This window comes from Scyliorhinus torazame, chromosome 10 (genome assembly GCF_047496885.1).
Source record: "Scyliorhinus torazame isolate Kashiwa2021f chromosome 10, sScyTor2.1, whole genome shotgun sequence".
In the NCBI taxonomy this organism is placed as follows: Eukaryota; Metazoa; Chordata; class Chondrichthyes; order Carcharhiniformes; family Scyliorhinidae; genus Scyliorhinus; species Scyliorhinus torazame.
In genome coordinates, this window is record NC_092716.1 from 243911959 (window position 1) to 243930879 (window position 18921).

Consider the following 18921-nt stretch of genomic DNA (forward strand, 5'->3'; position numbering starts at 1 on the left):
GGGAGAAGGGGGGAGGGACGGGACGCAGTTGGCACCTTCCTCTCCCCCCGGGACCCGAGGCCGGCCTGCAGCCACCGACCCGGCCGGGAGAGCTTGGCGCCCGCAGCCTTGTTTATAACCGGCCCGCTGTCATCACTGGACACGGCGAGTGGGAGTGTCCGTGTGGGGAGGGGCTGGGGCCTGGGGCCCGCTAGCGGCTCCCAGCCTCCATTCATTCCCCAATAACAATGATAGGTTTTTTGTTGGGGGGGGGGGTGATCTCGCTCTCCCCCTCCATCTCAAAAACCCCGCACCTCCTCCCGCTTCCCTCTTTCGCATTCTCCCCCGCTTCTCTTCCCCCCCCCCCCTGGCTTCTCTTTCCCCCCCCCCCCGGGCTTCTCTTTCCCCCCCCCCCCCCGGCTTCTCTTTTCCCCCCCCCTCCCCCCGGCTTCTCTTTTTCCCCCCCCCCCCCGGGCTTCTCTTCCCCCCCCCCCCCCCCGGGCTTCTCTTTCCCCCCCCCCCCCCCCCGGGCTTCTCTTTCCCCCCCCCCCCCCCCGGCTTCTCTTTCCCCCCCCCCCCCCCCGGGCTTCTCTTTCCCCCCCCCCCCCCGGGCTTCTCTTTCCCCCCCCCCCCCCCGGGCTTCTCTTTCCCCCCCCCCCCCCGGGCTTCTCTTCCCCCCCCCCCCCCCCCGGCTTCTCTTCCCCCCACCCCCCCGGCTTCTCTTCCCCCCCCCCCCCCCCGGGCTTCTCTTCCCCCCCCCCCCCCCGCTTCTCTTTCCCCCTTCTCTTCTCCCCCCCCCCCTTCTCTTCTCCCCCCCCCCCCCTTCCATCTCCCCCCCCCCCTCTCTCTCCCCCCCCCCTTCTCTCTCCCCCCCCCCCTTCCTTCTCCCCCCCCCCCCCTTCTCAACCTCCCCCCCCCCCCTTCCCTCTTCTCCCCCCCCCCCCCTTCTCTACTCCCCCCCCCCTTCCTCTTCACCCCCCCCCCCAACACTCACCCCCCCCCCCCTTCTCCTCCCCCCCCCCCCCTTCCTTCTCCCCCCCCCCTTCTCTTCTCCCCCCCCCCCCTCCTTCACCCCCCCCCCTTCTCTTCCCCCCCCCCCCCATCACATCACCCCCCCCCCCCCTCTCTCCCCCCCCCCCAACTCTCCCCCCCCCCCCCCCCTCTTCTCCCCCCCCCCCCCTTCTCTTCTCCCCCCCCCCTTCCTTCCCCCCCCCCCCCACCTCTCCCCCCCCCCCCCATCTCCCCCCCCCCCCCCCCCTCTTCTCCTCCCCCCCCCTTCTCTTCCCTCCCCCCCCCCTTCCTTCTCCCCCCTCCCCCCCCCCTTCTCTCCCCCCCCCCCCTTCACACCCCCCCCCCCTTCTCTTCCCCCCCCCCCCTTCACTTCCCCCCCCCCCTTCACTCCCCCCCCCCCCTTCTCTTCCCCCCCCCCCCTTCACTCCCCCCCCCCCCCCATCTCCCCCCCCCCCCCCTTCTCTTCCCCCCCCCCCCTTCACTCCCCCCCCCCCTTCCCCCCCCCCCCCCCCCCCTTCTCTTCCCCCCCCCCCCAACTCTTCCCCCCCCCCCCCATCTCTTCCCCCCCCCCCCCTCTCTCCCCCCCCCCCCCTTCCTCCCCCCCCCCCCCCCCTTCTCTTCCCCCCCCCCCCTTCTCTTCCCCCCCCCCCCCCCAACTCCCCCCCCCCCCCCCTTCACATCCCCCCCCCCCCTTCTCTTCCCCCCCCCCCCTTCTCTTCCCCCCCCCCCCCTTCTCTTCCCCCCCCCCCCCTTCTCTTCCCCCCCCCCCCCTTCTCTTCCCCCCCCCCCCCTTCTCTTCCCCCCCCCCCCCCTTCTCTTCCCCCCCCCCCCCCTTCTCTTCCCCCCCCCCCCCTTCTCTTCCCCTCATCCCCCCCCCCCTTCTCTCCCCCCCCCCCCCCTTCTCTCCCCCCCCCCCCCTTCTCTTCCCCCCCCCCCCCCCTTCTCTTCCCCCCCCCCCTCTCCTTCTCTCCCCCCCCCTTCTCTTCTCCCCCCCCTTCTCTTCTCCCCCCCTTCTCTTCTCCCCCCCCTTCTCTTCTCCCCCCCTTCTCTTCTCCCCCCTTCTCTTCTCCCCCCCTTCTCTTCTCCCCCCCTTCTCTTCTCCCCCCCTTCTCTTCTCCCCCCCTTCTCTTCTCCCCCCCTTCTCTTCTCCCCCCCTTCTCTTCTCCCCCCCCCTTCTCTCTCCCCCCCTTCTCTTCTCCCCCCCTTCTCTTCTCCCCCCCTTCTCTTCTCCCCCCCTTCTCTTCTCCCCCCCTTCTCTTCTCCCCCCCTTCTCTTCTCCCCCCCTTCTCTTCTCCCCCCCTTCTCTTCTCCCCCCCTTCTCTTCTCCCCCCCTTCTCTTCTCCCCCCCTTCTCTTCTCCCCCCCTTCTCTTCTCCCCCCCTTCTCTTCTCCCCCCCTTCTCTTCTCCCCCCCTTCTCTTCTCCCCCCCTTCTCTTCTCCCCCCCTTCTCTTCTCCCCCCCTTCTCTTCTCCCCCCCTTCTCTTCTCCCCCCTTCTCTTCTCCCCCCTTCTCTTCTCCCCCCCTTCTCTTCTCCCCCCCTTCTCTTCTCCCCCCCTTCTCTTCTCCCCCCCTTCTCTTCTCCCCCCCTTCTCTTCTCCCCCCCTTCTCTTCTCCCCCCCTTCTCTTCTCCCCCCCTTCTCTTCTCCCCCCCTTCTCTTCTCCCCCCTTCTCTTCTCCCCCCTTCTCTTCTCCCCCTTCTCTTCTCCCCCCTTCTCTTCTCCCCCCTTCTCTTCTCCCCCCTTCTCTTCTCCCCCCTTCTCTTCTCCCCCCTTCTCTTCTCCCCCCTTCTCTTCTCCCCCCCTTCTCTTCTCCCCCCCTCTTCTCTTCTCCCCCCCTCTTCTCTTCTCCCCCCCTCTTCTCTTCTCCCCCCCATCTTCTCTTCTCCCCCCCCTCTTCTCTTCTCTTCTCCCCCCCTCTTCTCTTCTCTTCTCCCCCCCTCTTCTCTTCTCTTCTCCCCCCTCTTCTCTTCTCTTCTCCCCCCCTCTTCTCTTCTCCCCCCCCTTCTCTCTCCCCCCCCCTTCTCTCTCCCCCCCCCTTCTCTCTCCCCCCCCCCTTCTCTCTCCCCCCCCCTTCTCTCTCCCCCCCCTTCTCTCTCCCCCCCCCCCGCTTCCCTTCTACTCCCCCCCCCCCCGCTTCCCTTCTTCTCCCCCCCCCGCTTCCCTTCTTCTCCCCCCCGCTTCCCTTCTTCCCCCCCCCCGCTTCCCTTCTTCTCCCCCCCCCGCTTCCCTTCTTCTCCCCCCCCCCGCTTCCCTTCTTCTCCCCCCCCCCGCTTCCCTTCTTCTTCTCCCCCCCCCCCGCTTCCCTTCTTCTTCTCCCCCCCCCCCCGCTTCCCCCCTTCTTCTCCCCCCCCCGCTTCCCTTCTTCTTCTCCCCCCCCCCCCCGCTTCCCTTCTTCTTCTCCCCCCCCCCCCCGCTTCCCTTCTTCCCCCCCCCCCCTCTTCCCTTCTTCTCCCCCCCCTCTTCCCTTCTTCTCCCCCCCCTCTTCCCTTCTTCTCCCCCCCCCCCTCTTCCCTTCTCCCCCCCCCCTCTTCCCTTCTTCTCCCCCCCCCCTCTTCCCTTCTTCTCCCCCCCCCCTCTTCCCTTCTTCTCCCCCCCCTCTTCCCTTCTTCTCCCCCCCCTCTTCCCTTCTTCTCCCCCCCCCCTCTTCCCTTCTTCTCCCCCCCTCTTCCCTTCTTCTCCCCCCCCTCTTCCCTTCTTCTCCCCTCCCCCCGCTTCTCCTCTTCCCACCCCTGCTTCTCTTTTCCCACCCCCCCCGCTTCTCTTCTCTTTCCCCTCTTACCCCCGGCATCTCGCCCCCCCCCCCCCCTCTTACCCCCAGCGTCTCATCCCCCCTCTACCCCCCTGGGCCTCGCCCCCTCTTCTTCCCCCCCCCCCTGGGGCCTCTTCTTCTCTCCCCCCCCCCCCCAAATGGGCCTGCAAGCTTCTTTTGGGGGTCGTGGGTGAGGAGTTTATGACCAGGGGCCTTAGATTTTGAGTAATAGGTAAGTATTGGAGCATTGAACTTTGAAAGAGTTGTGGAGACAGAAGACCTCAACATTTAAAACTATTTGTATATGCACTTCAAGTGTAACCTACAAGGCTCCAGTCCAAGAATTAGAAAGTGGTATTAATTGGTAGCTGGCACAGATTCAGTAACCTGAATGGCCTCCTTTTTTGTTGTAGATCTGATTCTGCGTTGTTTCTGTAAACCTCATTGAGTCCTGTATGGTATGTTTCCTCCCTGGTAATGGAATAAAGGACATCACTGAGAGGATATGGCATGTTTTACAAGGAAGGGAGTGAGCCAGAAGATGTGATGCATGTTGACAAGAGGGGAAGCTTTGAAGTGCTAGAGAGAATTTTTTTTAAAAAGGACCACTAACGTAATGACCTCCTAGATTACTTCCAGTACCACATACAGGTAAAAATAGAACTAATGGGCCAAATAGCCTACTTCGGCTCCTACCTCTTTATTGAGGATGAATGAGTATGCGGTTTTCCTTCAGATTGCCTTTTTATTGAAGATCAGTGTGTGGCTTCAGGGATGTTACAGGAAGGAGGGCATCAGATTCTAACAGCATTTCGACCGGTTCTGGAAAGGAGGTGCGCATTCAACAGGACTGAGAGCAATGCCCTTGTGGACAGCTTCATTAATATGGTTGGAGAGTGTTTCAACTAAGTTAGCTGTTGGGTGAGCACTAGCATATGAAATAGAAAAGAGGGGTAGGGTACCTCAAAGAGACTTGGTTACTGGAGAAGGGAGTGGTGCCATATAAGATAGACTGCGACACTATGGGGAATGCAATGACAGGTCTGGAATGTCTAAGCACAGTCTGGTGAATAAAGTGGTGCACTACATGTACAAATTACGGTGTTGGAATATGTATGGCAATAATGGGAGATGTGGCTAAACATGGCGAGGCCTGGATGCTTAATATTCACGGAGGCAAAATGTTTTGATAAGATAGGGTTGCCAAAGGGAGTGGCAATGCTTTGCCAACACTATTTTCCTTTCAACAATGTTGTAATGGTTATATGATGTGGAGATGCCGGCGTTGGACTGGGGTGAGCACAGTACGAAGTCCAGGTTAAAGTCCAACAGGTTTGTTTCAATGTCACCGAAACAACGAGTGACATCGAAACAAACCTGTTGGACTTTAACCTGGTGTTGTAAGACTTCGTAGCGTAATGGTTATAGTAAAGAAACGAAGCATTTGTCCAGAGAGCGCAATTCGCAGAATAATGAACTGTCCTGTCTGAAAGCAAAAACATGAAAAACAGCCCTGACATTGTGATCTAACCTGCTGTCTGGGGTGGTGCTATTGTTATCTTATGTACAGAGGCGGAGAACCAACTCTCAGACATTTCTTCTTAGCTCCCCCCGACTATAACCCCATCACCAAGCATCAAGCTATTGTTTCCAGAAATGTCACTGACCTTATGCCTCTAGAGGTCTTCCCTCAACAGCTTCCAACCTCATAGTCCCCGGAACAACCTGTTCCTGCCACCTTCCTAAAATCCACAAATGGGACTCTCCTGGTAGACCCATTACTCCAGCCTGTTCCTGCCCCACTGAAATGACGACTTCCTATCTTGACTCTCTTTCCTCCAGTGTCCAGTCTCTTTCCCAGCCACTTCTGGGACTTTTCCTATACCTTTTCAATAATTCATAGTTTCCTCTGCCTCTTTACTGGATGGCCAATTTCCATCTCCATCCCCCAACTGAATGATCTGAGGGTTCTCTACTTCTTTGAACATAGGCCTAACCGGTCCCCATCCACCACCACCCTCTTTCTGTCTGGCTGACGCTATTCTCATGAACAATGTCTTCATTAACTTGTTTCACTTCCTCCAAATACCAGGTGTTGCTATGGATCATAGATGTTTCCTTTTCTTGGATATGTAGAAAATTCCTTGTTCCAGTCCTACTTGTGCCCCCTCTTTGAGGTGATCAAATGCAGACTGGGTGATCACGTTGGGGAATATCTCCCTTCAGCCCACAAACATGACCCTGAGCTTCCTGTTGCTTGTCATTACTTCTCACTTTGATCACTGATCATTCTGCCCGTAGCCTGCTACCATGTTCCAGTGAAGCTCAACGCCAGCTTAAGGAGCAGCACTTAGTCTTTCAACTCTGCAGCCTGCTGGGCTTAACATTGACTTGAACAACTTCAGACGTGAACCCTGCCCCACATTTTGATTCTGGTACATGTTGTCATGTGCTCGTCTGAATCTTGATTTTCATATTTTTGCTTTTATACAAAGCTGTTAATTTTGCCATTTAAAACTCAATACAACCATTGCCACTCATTTGCTTTTGTCATAGGAATGCAATGGATGTGGGTGTGTTCAGACTTCATGCCCGATGGTAGGGTCTGGAAGAGGGCAAAGCCTGGGCTCCGAGGGGCCTCTGACAATGCTGTCTGCCTTCCTGAGGCAGTGGGAGGTGTAGACAGTATCAATGGGAGGGTGGCAATCTTGTGTGATGCGTTAGGCTGAGTGCACCACACTCTGCAGTTTCCTGCGATCTTGGGCTAAGCGGTTGCCATATCAAGCTGTGATGCAGCCAGATAGGATGCTCTCTACAGCACATCTGTAGAAGCTTGTGAGAGTCGATGCAGACATGCCAAATTTCTTTGGCTTGCGGAGGAAGTAGAGACGTTGTTGGGCTTTCTTGGCTGTTGCATCAATGTGAGTGGACGAGGACAGACTGTTGGTGATGGTGAGCCCCAGGAGCTTAAAAGCAATCGACCATCACCACTTCGGAGCCATTAATGTCGACGGAGGCGTGTGTCATACCATGCTTCCTGAAGTCGATGATCAGTTCCTTGGTTTTGCTGACATTCAGAGAGAGATTGTTTTTGGTACACCATGCAGCCAAATGATCTATCTCCCTTCTGTAGTCAGATTCGTCGTTGTTTGAGATACAACCCGCCACAGCCGTATCACCCGCAAACTTATAGATGGAATTGGAGTTAAATCTTGCCCCACAGTCGCGTGTGTGTATAGGGAGTACAGTTAAGGACTGAGCACACATCCCTGTGGGGCTCTGGTGTTGAGGAGTTTTGTGGAGGAGCTGCTGTTGCCTATCCTGACAGATTGCAGTTTGTTGGTGAGGAAGTCAACGATCCAGCTGCATGGGGAGGGGTCAAGTCCAAGATTGCAGAGTTTGGGTATTGGTTTTGTTGGGATAATGGTGTTGAAGGTGGAGGTGTTGAACAGCAGTCTGATGTAGGTGTCCTTGTCGAGGTGTTTGAGTGTTGATTGCAGGGCCAGGGAGATAGCATCTGTTGTAGACCGGCTGCGACGATAGGTGAACTGCAATGGATCGAGACCATGTGGGAGGCTGTCGTTGATCCGTCCCATGACTATTCGGGTGGGCTTGTGGGGGTAAGGTGGGGGAGTGAGCCTAGGTCGGGGGCTCTTTCATTGGGTAGGCGCAGACTCGATGTGCCGAATGGCCTCCTGCAATGTAGGGATTTTATGGTTCTATTTCTTTTTAACTAGTACCCAATTATTTTTTCCCCAATTTTTTTAAGGGGCAATGTAGTGTGGCCAATCCACCTATCCTGCACATCTTTCTGCTGCGGGGGAGACCCATGCAGACACGGAGAATGTGCAAACCCCACACGGACAGTGACCTAGAGCCGGGATCGTACCTGGGACCTCGGTGCTGCCCCTAACCTTTGTCTTTCTAATGAAAACAGTCTGAGTCTATTCAGCCTCCACACAGCTAACACCCTCTAGACTAGGCAACACCCTGGTAAACCTCCACTGCACTCTCTTCAAAGCCTCCACATCCTTCTGATAGTGTGGCGACCAGAATTGTGCGCAATATTCTGAGTGCGGCCTTACCAAGGCTCTATGCAACTGTAGCATGACTTGCCAGTTCTTATACTTGATGTACCGTCCAATGAAGACAAGCATTCCGTATGCTTTCTTGACAACCTTGTCCACTTGTGTTGCCACCTTCAAAGATCTGTGGACCTGCATGTCCAGATCACTCTGACTTTCTATATTCCTAAGGGTTTTGCCATTTACAATATCTGCAAACCAGGGGCTGGTTTAGCACAGGGCTAAATAGCTGGCTTTTAAAGCAGGCCAGCAGCCGGGTTCCATTCCCGTAACAGCCTCCCCGAACAGGCGCCGGAGTATGGCGACTCGGGGCTTTTCACAGTAACTTCATTTGAAGCCTACTTGTGACAAGCGATTTTCATTTCATTTCCAGCATTTTCTGCTTTTATTTTAGCAAATAAAGGGTTTGGTAAACATTTTGAGATTCAATGCAATCCGCTGTTACTATTCAAAATTTTTCTCAACATCTTTATTTTGGGCACCATCTAAAAGAACTGTTTCCATGCTTAAACCAAAACCACTGCAAATTATAACCTACGGCATTGTATTGGTTTGCGTTCATTCCGTAATCACTTTTGTTATTCGAGTTCATGAAGAACAATTGACATGTGAATTAGACTGCCAGTTATAGTAAAGGGGATTAAAATCCTGGATCATTTAAGAAGCAATGTTTTTGGTGGAGTGGGAAGGGGAGTTGGGGGCGTTGGTGTGGGTTGGAGTACAGGTTATTACTGGATTGATGAATCAAGTGGTTGGGTGAATTTTCTTATATATATTTTGTGATCTTGAAGCTTGCTTGTCCTGAATGATTTATGCATGGTGTCATGTTTTGTTCTCTGATCTGTAACGTGTCTTTTTGTCACAATTCACTGTCCTGGCTACTGATGTAACGAGTGGTTCAGTGTGGGTGAATTGGAATTGGGCTTTTTATGTATGTTAATGTTTTTGTCCTTGGTGTTTTGGAGTCTTGTTCTCTTGTAAACATGCAGGCACAGGACAAGCACTTATCTATTGTCACTGTGCCACCATTCTCATTGCATAGTCACATTTGGTTACCAGCTCGTGCATTCTTTCTGAGCCAGATCATTGGTCTTTGGCTACTTCCAGCTCTGGCGTTGGAAAATGGACACTTTAGAACAACAATTTAACTTTGGGACTTTAATCGGTTAAAATGATACCTTTTAAGCAGGGATGAATGAAGGAGGGGGCAACCTACTGCCAATTAAGTTAAGTAGGCATATATTTGCAATGCCTAGTGGTGTGCATTTCCAACCACTTGTTTTGGACCTGACAGTGTACTTCCCTGTTTGTTAGGTGTCAGGAGTTATGGCATTATGCCACAGTCAGAAGTTTGGTCTCCACTATCTGAAAAGGAGCATGTGTTGCAGATGTAACAAAGGTTGTTCCAATGAAATTCAGCCACTGTACAATTGGCACCAAGTAAAACTGAATTCAGTGACCATAGAGGGAAATTAACTAGAGTGAGTAGTAGTCCGTGGCTAGAAAGGATGCTGGCTCTTAACAGCAAAAGGGATTATTATTTAAATGATAAAATATTAAAACATGCTGCTGTGCTAGTGCATGAGTCGCAAAAAGTTGGTTTATAGGTGCAACAGGTGATTAAGAAGGCAAATGGAATGTTGTCCTTCATTGCTAGAGGGATGGAGTTTAAGACGAGGGAGGTTATGCTGCAATTGTATAAGGTGTTAGTGAGGCCACACCTGGAGTATTGTGTTCAGTTTTGGTCTCCTTACTTGACAAAGGACGTACTGGCACTGGAGGGTGTGCAGAGGAGATTCACTAGGTTAATCCCAGAGCTGAAGGGGTTGGATTACGAGGAGAGGTTGAGTAGACTGGGACTGTACTCGTTGGAATTTAGAAGGATGAGGGGGGAATCTTATAGAAACATATAAAATTATGAAGAGAATAGATAGGATAGATGCGGGCAGGTTGTTTCCACTGGCGGGTGAAAGCAGAACTAGGGGGCATAGCCTCAAAATAAGGGGAAGTAGATTTAGAACTGAGTTTAGGAGGAACTTCTTTACCCAAAGGGTTGTGAATCTATGGAATTCCTTGCCCAGTGAAGCAGTTGAGGCTCCTTCATTAAATGTTTTTAAGATAAAGATAGATAGTTTTTTGAAGAATTAAGGGTTATGGTGTTCGGGCCGGAAAGTGGAGCTGAGTCCACAAAAGATCAGCCATGATCACATTGAATGGTGGAGCAGGCTCGAGGGGCCAGATGGCCTACTTCTGCTTCTAGTTCTTATGTTCTTGGTGGTCAATTATTTCATCCCTTGGATATTGTTGCAGGTATTCTTGAAGACTGGCTGAAGCCCAACCACCTTTATTCATGTTCTCACCTTTTTAATCACAAGGCCCGAAGTGGTACTGTTAGTCAATAGTACAATGCACAGTTCTATTTGCAATTACTCTGCTACTGAAGCAGTTGTGGAGGTCTGTCGTCTACAGAAAAGGCCCATTGTGTCTGCGCTGGTCAAAAACAACCACCGAACTATTCTAATCCCATTTTCTAGCACTTGGCCCTTTGTCTTCTATACCTTGACATCGCATGAGCACATCTTAAATGTTATTAGGGTTTCTGCTTCCATCACCCTTTCAGGCAGTGAGTACCCAGACTCCCACCACCCTCTGGGTGAGCAGGTTTTTCTTCTCATTCCCTCTAATCCTCCTGCCCCTTAGCCTCCTGGTCATCAATCCCCCCACAAAGGGGAGATGTTTCTTCCTGTCCACCTATGCCGCTCCTCGTTATTTACTACCCCCCCCACCCCCTCAGTATTCTCTGCTCCAAGTAAAACAACTCCAATCTTTCTTCATAACAAAATCTCCCCAGCTCTAGCAACTTTCTGCTAAATATTCCCTGCACTCTTTCCAATGCTACCTCATCCCTCCTGTAATGTGCATTCCAGAACTGCATACAATACTCTAATGGCCTAACCATGTTTTATACAATTCTAGCATGTCCTCTCTGCTCTTAAAACTCTATGCCTCGACTTATAAAGGCAAGTAAACCATTTGTTTTAACCACTTTATCCACCTCCCCGGTTACCTTAAGAGACCGGTGTACATGCACACCAAGGCCTCTTTGATCCTCGGTGCTTCCCAGTGTCCTACCGTTCATCATGTATTCCCTTGTTTGTCCTGCCAAGTGCATCACCTCATACTTATCCGGATTGAATTCCATTTGCCGCTCATCTGACCAGCCCGTCTATTATCTCCCTGTAATATAAGGCTATCCTTATATCCTTTACCACCCCACCGATTTTTCACATCATTGCAAACTTATTGATCACCCTCCTACATTCCTGTCTTAAACAATTTATATAAATCACCAACAGCAAGGGCTCCAACACAGATCCCTGCAGACTCCACTGGGTGCTGGCTTATAATCAGAAAAACACCTTGACTGTCACTCTTTGCTTCTTGCCACTCAGCCAATTCAGGATCCAATTTGCCCAATTGCCTTGGATCCCATGGGCTCTCATTTGCTATCCGTCTCCCAAGTGGGATCTTATTAAAAGCCTTCCTGAAGTCCAAGTAGATTAGGTCAAATGGAGTGCCCTCATCTATATACATGGTCGCCTCATTGAAAAATCCAATCCGCTTAGTCAGATTTGACCTCCATTTAACAAAACCATGCTGACTGTTATTGATTAATCCATGCCTCTCCAAATGCAGATTAATTCTGTCTCAGAATTGCTTCCAATAGTTTTGCCAAGATTGAGTTTACACTGACTGGCCTGTGGGTTCCTGGTTTATCCCTTCCACTCTTCTTGAATATTGGTACCACATTGGCTATTCTTCAGTCCTCCGGCAATTCTCCCTGTGTCAGAGAGAAATTAAAAGATTATTGCCAAAGTCCTTGGAATTCCCTCCCTTGCCTCACTATACAGCCTGGGGTAAGTTTCATCCGGCCGTAGAAATTTATCTACTTTTAAGCCTGCCTGACCACTCGCGCTCCTCTATGTTAATTTATTTAATTTTATCACTGTCCTTTTCTCTGATTTCTATACTGACATTGTCCCCCTCTTGTGAACACACCAAATATTCGTTTAGAACTTTACTTATGTCCTCTGGCTCCAAACACAAATTGCTAATGTGGTCCATAATGGACCTTACTCTTTCCCTAGTTACCCTTTTACCCTTTATGTACTTGTTATTGCTGTCTGCAAAATGTTCCCCCACTGATACTTCAACCACTTGCCTGGCTTTGTTACCTAAAAGTCCAGGACCACCTTTTCTCTTGGAGGACCTTCTAGTATCGGCTTAAAATGTTCTCCTGCATGTGTTTTTTTTAGAATTCTGCTCCTTCTACACCTTTCACAATATGACCACCCCAGTTAATCATAGAATCCCTACAGTGTGGAAACAGGCCATTTGGAGTAGGGTCGTCTCCGACCCTCCTAAAGCACGGTCTACCCAGGTCCACTCCCCTGCCCGTCCCAGCCTCTCCCAGTAACCTAACCTGCACATGCCTGAACACTAAGGGGCAATTGAGCATGGCCAATCCACATAACCTGCACATCTTTGTCGGAGCAACCTGGAGGAAACCAATGCAGGCACTGGGAGAATGTGAATACTCTACACAGTCATCCAAAGCTGGGATTCAACCTGGGTCCCTGGGGCTGTGATGTAACAGTGCTAACCACTGGCGCCCAATATTTGGAAAGTTGAAATTCTCCACCATTACTGCCCTATTACTTTTGCACTTCTCTGAAATTTGTCTGCATTTCTGCTCTTCTATTTCTCTCACTGTTGGGGGGGGGGGGGGGGGTCTACAGGACACTCCAGCATTGATTGCTCCTTTTTGGTTTTGAAGTTCTACCCATCTGGCTTCATTTGAAGATTCTAAGATGACATGTCTCCTTTTAAAATAAATTTAGAGTACCCAATTCTATTTTTTTTTTCCAATTAAAGGGCAATTTAAGTGTGGGCAATTCACCTTCCATGCACATCATTGGGTTGTGGGGGTGAAACCCACGCAGACACTGGGAGAATGTGCAAACTCCACACGGTCAGTGACCTGGGGCCAGGATTGAACCTGGGTCCTCGGCACCGTGAGACAGCAATGCTAACCACTGTGCCACCGTGCTACCCCTGATGTCGTGTCTCCTTACTGCTGTAATTGATTTTCGAATCAAAATTACGACATCCCCTCCTCTTACCTCCTTCCCTGTCTTGACTGAAGATCCTATATCCTGTAGTATTGAGCTGCATCGTCTCCCCTCTCAACCATGTCTCAGTGACAGCGATTGACATCATACACCAAGTTTTAATTTGTGCCCTCAACTCATCTGCCTCGTTCGTCAGACTCCTTGCATTAAAATAAATACCATCCAATCTTGCCAAACTCCTTCATGACTTAACTGGTCTATAACTTCTATGGCTTCCTGACTCACTTGCTGTCTCTTCTGATTTTGGCTGTGCATCCCCCCGTGCTGAACCGTGGCTCAGGATTCCACCCTCCTGTCTAAACTTCCCCAACAGCACTAGCAAACCTACAAGAATGCTGGTCTCATTTTGATTCTGGTGCAACCTGTCTACCTCGTACAGGTTCCACTGCCCCCCAAAATTGTCCCAGAAGTCTAAAGCCCTCCCTCCTGCACCAGCCGCGCATTCATTTGGATGAACCTATTTCTGTACTCATTAGTGCATAGCACCGGAATTAATCTGGAGATTACAAACTTCTGGGTTCTGTTTTTCAATCTATTTCCTGGCTCCTTAAATTCTACTTGCAGAACGCATCCCTTTTTCTACCGATAACGTTGGTGCCAATATGTACCATGATATCTATCTATTTAAACTCTCCCTTCAGAATGCCGTGCAGATGTTCAGGAACATACAAATTAGGATATAGGACATCCCTGGGACCAGGGAGGCAACCAACCCCCTGGAGCCTCTGAAATGCCTGGCTGTCTCCTTGCAATTTAATCCGCTACTATAACCCTGCCATTCTTCCACCTCCCCTCTTGTGCAGCAGACCCACCCATGGTACCATGAATTTAACTGCCACTGCTTTCCCCTGAATGGTCATCTCCACCAGCATTACCCAAAATGGGTATATCTGTTAGAAAGGGGGAATGGCCACAGGGGACTCCTGCACAACTTGCCTTCCTCTACTCTGCCTGGTGGTCACCCATGCCCTTTCTTCCTGTACAATCTTCATCTATGGTTTGACCATGTCATTGAACATGCTATCCATGACTTGCTCAGCATCAAGGATGCTCCACAGTGAATCCACACTCCTGTCCAGCTTCAAAATGTAGTTTACTAGGAGCTTCCTCAGATAAGGACACCAAAACTGCACACAATACTCCAGGTGTGGCTTCACCAATGCCCTATACATTTGCTGTAAAACATCCCTATTCCTATACTCAAATCCTCTCACTATGAAGGCCAACATGCTACTTGCCTTCTTTACTGCCTGCTGTACCTACGCATTTACTTTCAGTACCTGCACAAGGATACCAAGGTCTTGCTGAGTATCCCTCTCTCAATTTACACCCAAATAATCTGTCTTCCTATTTTTGCTACCAAAGTGGTTAACCTCACATTTATCCACATTATACTGCATCTGGCATGGATGTGCCCACTCACTCAACCTGTTCAAATCCTGCTGAAGCATCTCTGCATCCTCCTCACAGCTCGCCCTCCCACCCAACTTTGAATCGTCTGCAAATTTGGAGATAATACATTTAGATCCTGCACCCAAGTCATTAGCATATAATGTTAACAGTTGGGGTCCCAGCACAGATCCCTGCAGTACCCCACTAGTCACTGCCTGCCAATTGGAAAATGACCCATTTATTCCAATTTTGCTTCCTGTCTGCTCACCAGCTTTCTATTCATCTCAAGCACAGTCCCATGCACTTTAACTTTACACAGTAATCTGCTATGCGATTCTTGTCAAGCCTTCTGAAAGTCTAAATTAATCACATCCACCTGTTCTCCCTGGTCAACTCTACTAGTTGCATCTTCAAGGAATTCTAGTAGATTTGACCAGCATGATTTTCCTTTTGTAAATCCATGCTGACTTTGTCTGATTATACCATTACTTTCCAGATTGTGTATTATGAAATCCTTGATAATTGCCTCTAGCAATGTCCCTACTACCGTTTGGCTCACTGGTCTATCATTCCCAGTTTTCTCTCTACCTCTTTTTTAAATAGCACGGTTATATTAGCTACTCTCCAATCTGTACGAACCATTCCAGGGTGTAAAGAATTCTGGAAAATGATCACCGATGGATCTACTATTTCTGGGGCCACTTCCTCGAGTACTCTGGGGAGAAGATTACTAGGACCTGGAGGTTTATCCGCCTTCAATCCCATTATCTTCCCAAAACCACTTCTCTACCAGTACTAATTTCCTTCAATTCCTCACTGAAAACTTCCGATCCTTTGTGAAGACAGAAGCAAAGTACGAATTTAGTTTCTCAGCCATTTCTTTGTTCCCCGTTACTGACTGTAAGGGGCCTACATTTGTTTATAATCAATCTTTTTCTCTTTACATACCATAGAATTCTATGACTGTAAAACTTTCTATCATATTATGGTCACTCATCCCCAAGGGGTCTCATAACTAGGTTGCCAACTAATCCTTTCTCATTGCGCAACACCCAGTCCAAGATGGCCTGTTCCCTTTGTTCGTTCATCAACATATTGGTCCAGAAAACCATCCCTTGGTCACCGTGGAACCATGTCTCCATAATCCCAACTATATCGTACCCCTATACATCTATCTGCACAACTAATTAAACCATTTTATTTCAAATTCTCAGTGTTCGGGTACAAAATTTCAGGCTAGTCTTTTTTAATATTCCTTGTCCCGGCCCTATTTCTTTTTTACAGTGATGTTATCTGAAACAGGCTCTTGATTTCTCTGCCCATCACTTTTCATATTCTCTATGCTGTCCTTTTCTCTTGTTCTTAATTCCCCCTGTACTCAATCCTTATGTAGGTTACCAGCCCCCTGCTGTATTAGTTTAAACCCTTCCCAGCAAGTACACACACCCACCCACCACCATCAGTCCAGGTCCTGCCCAGGTGTACCTTACCCAGTTTGTACAGGTCCCACCTCCGCCAGAACCTGTCCCAGGAATCTGAAATCCTCCCCCATGCAATCTCTTCAGCCATGTATTCATCCGGTATATCTGCTATTTCTACTCTGACTAGCACATGGCACTGGTAGTTATCCTGAGATCCCACGTCATTTATACCAATGTGTACCACGACCATTGGCTTCCCCTCCAGAATGTCCTGTAACCACTCAGACATCCTTGACCCGAGCACCATGGAGGCAACATACCATTCTGGAGTTTTGTTTGCGGCCACAGAAATGCTGCATACTTTTTACTCCTCCCCTCTGCAACAGAACCAACCATGGTTCAATGTATTTGGCTGCTGCTGCTTTCCCCCCCCGAGAGGTCATTTCCCTCAACAGTAATAATAATCTTTATTGTCACAAGTAGGCTTGCATTAACACTGTAATGAAGTTACTATGAAAATCCCCTAGTCGCCACATTCCAGCGCATGTTCGGTTACACGGAGGGAAAATTCAGAATGTCCAAATGACCTAACAGTGTGTCCTTCGGGACTTGTGGGAGGAAACCGGAGCACCCGGAGGAAACCCACGCCGTCACGGGGAGAACGTGCAGACTCTGCACAGACAGTGACCCAAGCCGGAAATGGAACCCGTGATCCTGGAGCTCTGAAGCAACAGCGTTACCCAGTGTGCCACCGTGTAGGTCAAGCCAATGTAAAAATAGCAGATTTCGTTCCCTAAAGGACATTTTCCAACAATTGACAAATTTGCATGCTCATTCCAGATTTTTATATAATATTCATCTGTGGTGTTGGCACTGGACCACTATCTGGCGACCCAGGATACTGCTCTGTGGACCAAGATTCGAATCCCTGCACGGCAAATGGTGAAATTTGAATTCTGTTTGTATTGTAAAAAGAAACTGGAATGAAAATTCCATGAAACCATTGTCGATTGTCACAAAAACCTAACTGGTTTACTCATGTTACTGACGTCCTTACATGTGACCCCAGAGTAATGTGGTTGACTTGAATGCCATCTGAAGTGGCCTAACTAACCATTCAAGTCAAAATATTGGGGATGGGCCTAGCCAGCAATGCCCACATTCCATGAATGCATAGAAAAATAAGTCACTAGTGCAGTTCTGTCTGGGATATGTACCAGTTACAACTGCATGGCAGTAGCACCTTCCATGTTCACCTCACAGGTCTCTCACTATCTTGACTTCGGCATACATGTGTTTTCTTTCATCATTCCTGGGTCAAAATCCTGGAACTCGTAACAGCAGCATTGGAGTTCTAAATAACGTTTCCGGCATTGCAAAATCTCACAATAGTGAAAAACAAAGATGGACCATGTTGGAGAATTGTTGACCGAAATTTGTATGTTTCAAATCAATCATTTAGGACTGAGAAAGGGGGGCGGTTATGTATCTTTGGAATCCTCTATCCCAGAGGGTCGTAGATGCTCCATTGATGAATACATTTAAGGTTGTGATAGACAAATCTTTGGTCTTTTTGGGAATCCAGGGATATGGGGAGCGGGCAGGAAAGTGAGTTCAAGCCCAAAGTCGGACATGGCATTGGATGGTAGAGCAGGCCCAATGGGTCGTAGGGTCCACTCAACTCTTGAGCTGCTACTTAGATGGTATCTGTAATTGCAATTCTAATTAACCAACTATGCTCCATAATATGCTCCGTAATAACAAGTTTCTTTTTTAATCACCTTTTTATTGCTGTTGGAAAGGAACGTTTTTTTAAAAAAATGAGCTGTTTGAGGTTTAAAGAATTTTTAAATAAAAACTTAAACTATAAATGTGTTTTTGCGCAGTGAGACAATTTTTGTTTACCCAAATGTTTATCTTGAGAAAATCTCTGCTGAAGGATGTCCCAGGGAAGTATTCTGATGGTCCAGTGGTGGTGGCCACGCTGAGCCTTGCTAATCCTAGCCACTTAAAAAATGCATTGGGCAAAAAGACCGGCAGAACAAGAATCGCAGCAGAACATTAATTTTTACTGCTTGTACCTGGCCCGCCAACGACAGAGGGAGGTTGTCCCACCTGAACAAATTGGCTGTCACCCTCCCCACCAAGCTAGTGAAATTGAACTTCCAGAGCCCTGCCCAATCCCAGGCCACCTGCATGCCCAAATACCTAAAATAAGACGCTGCCAGATGGAATGGCAGCCCCTCCGCTCCCACACCCGGAGAGGAGACCATAAAGCACTCACTCTTCCCTAAATTCAATTTGTACCCTGAAACGTCCCAAATCTTTGAAGCAACCCCATTATGCTCCCCAATGAAGAGCTTGCCTCCGAAACATACAACAGATCATCTGCATATTAGGACTCCCAATGCTCCACCGTCCCGAACGGGGATATGGGGCACCCCTGTCTCATATGCCAGGGCAATGCACAGTACCCTGAATTCATACTATTCATGCACACGCTCGCCATTGGTTCCTCATATAACAGTCGCACCCACACCACAAACCTTGGCCCAATCCCAAATTTCTCCAACACCGCCATCAAATAACTCCACGCCACCCGATCAAATGCCTTCTTCCGCATCTTACCGCCACCTCCGTCTCCCTTCCCTCTGTTGGAGAAAGCACCATATTCAACAGCTGCCTCACTTGGGGGACAGCTATCCCTTACGAACTCCCTCTGATCCTCCAAAATCACCTTCGGAAGACACCCCTTGTACCTATTGCAACACCTTGGCATCCAGCTTCTGCAGAGATATATGGGTCTGTACGACCCACACTCCACCGGATCCTTCCTTGTCCTTGCGCAACATGGAGACCTGGCCCATCGTTTGCGTCAAGACATCCCTGTCCATTGCGTCCTTGAACATTCCCACCATGAACGGCGCCATCCTATCCTTAAATCTTTTATAAAATTAAACTGAGAACCCATTTGACACTGCCGCCTTCCCAGTCTGCATCCTCCTGATTGCCACCTTTACTTCCTCCAGCCATGCACTCTCCACCTCACCCAACCATGGGCACAATAACTCGCCCAAGAACTCCCTCATCTCCT

The 18921-nt window shown here is 50.1% G+C and overlaps 1 protein-coding gene across 4 annotated transcripts in view; it reads left to right on the top strand.

Annotated features, from left to right (window-relative positions):
- Positions 1-18921, top strand: part of ckap5 (cytoskeleton associated protein 5) — a 188275-nt gene that overhangs the window by 295 nt on the left and 169059 nt on the right. The window lies entirely within an intron of this gene.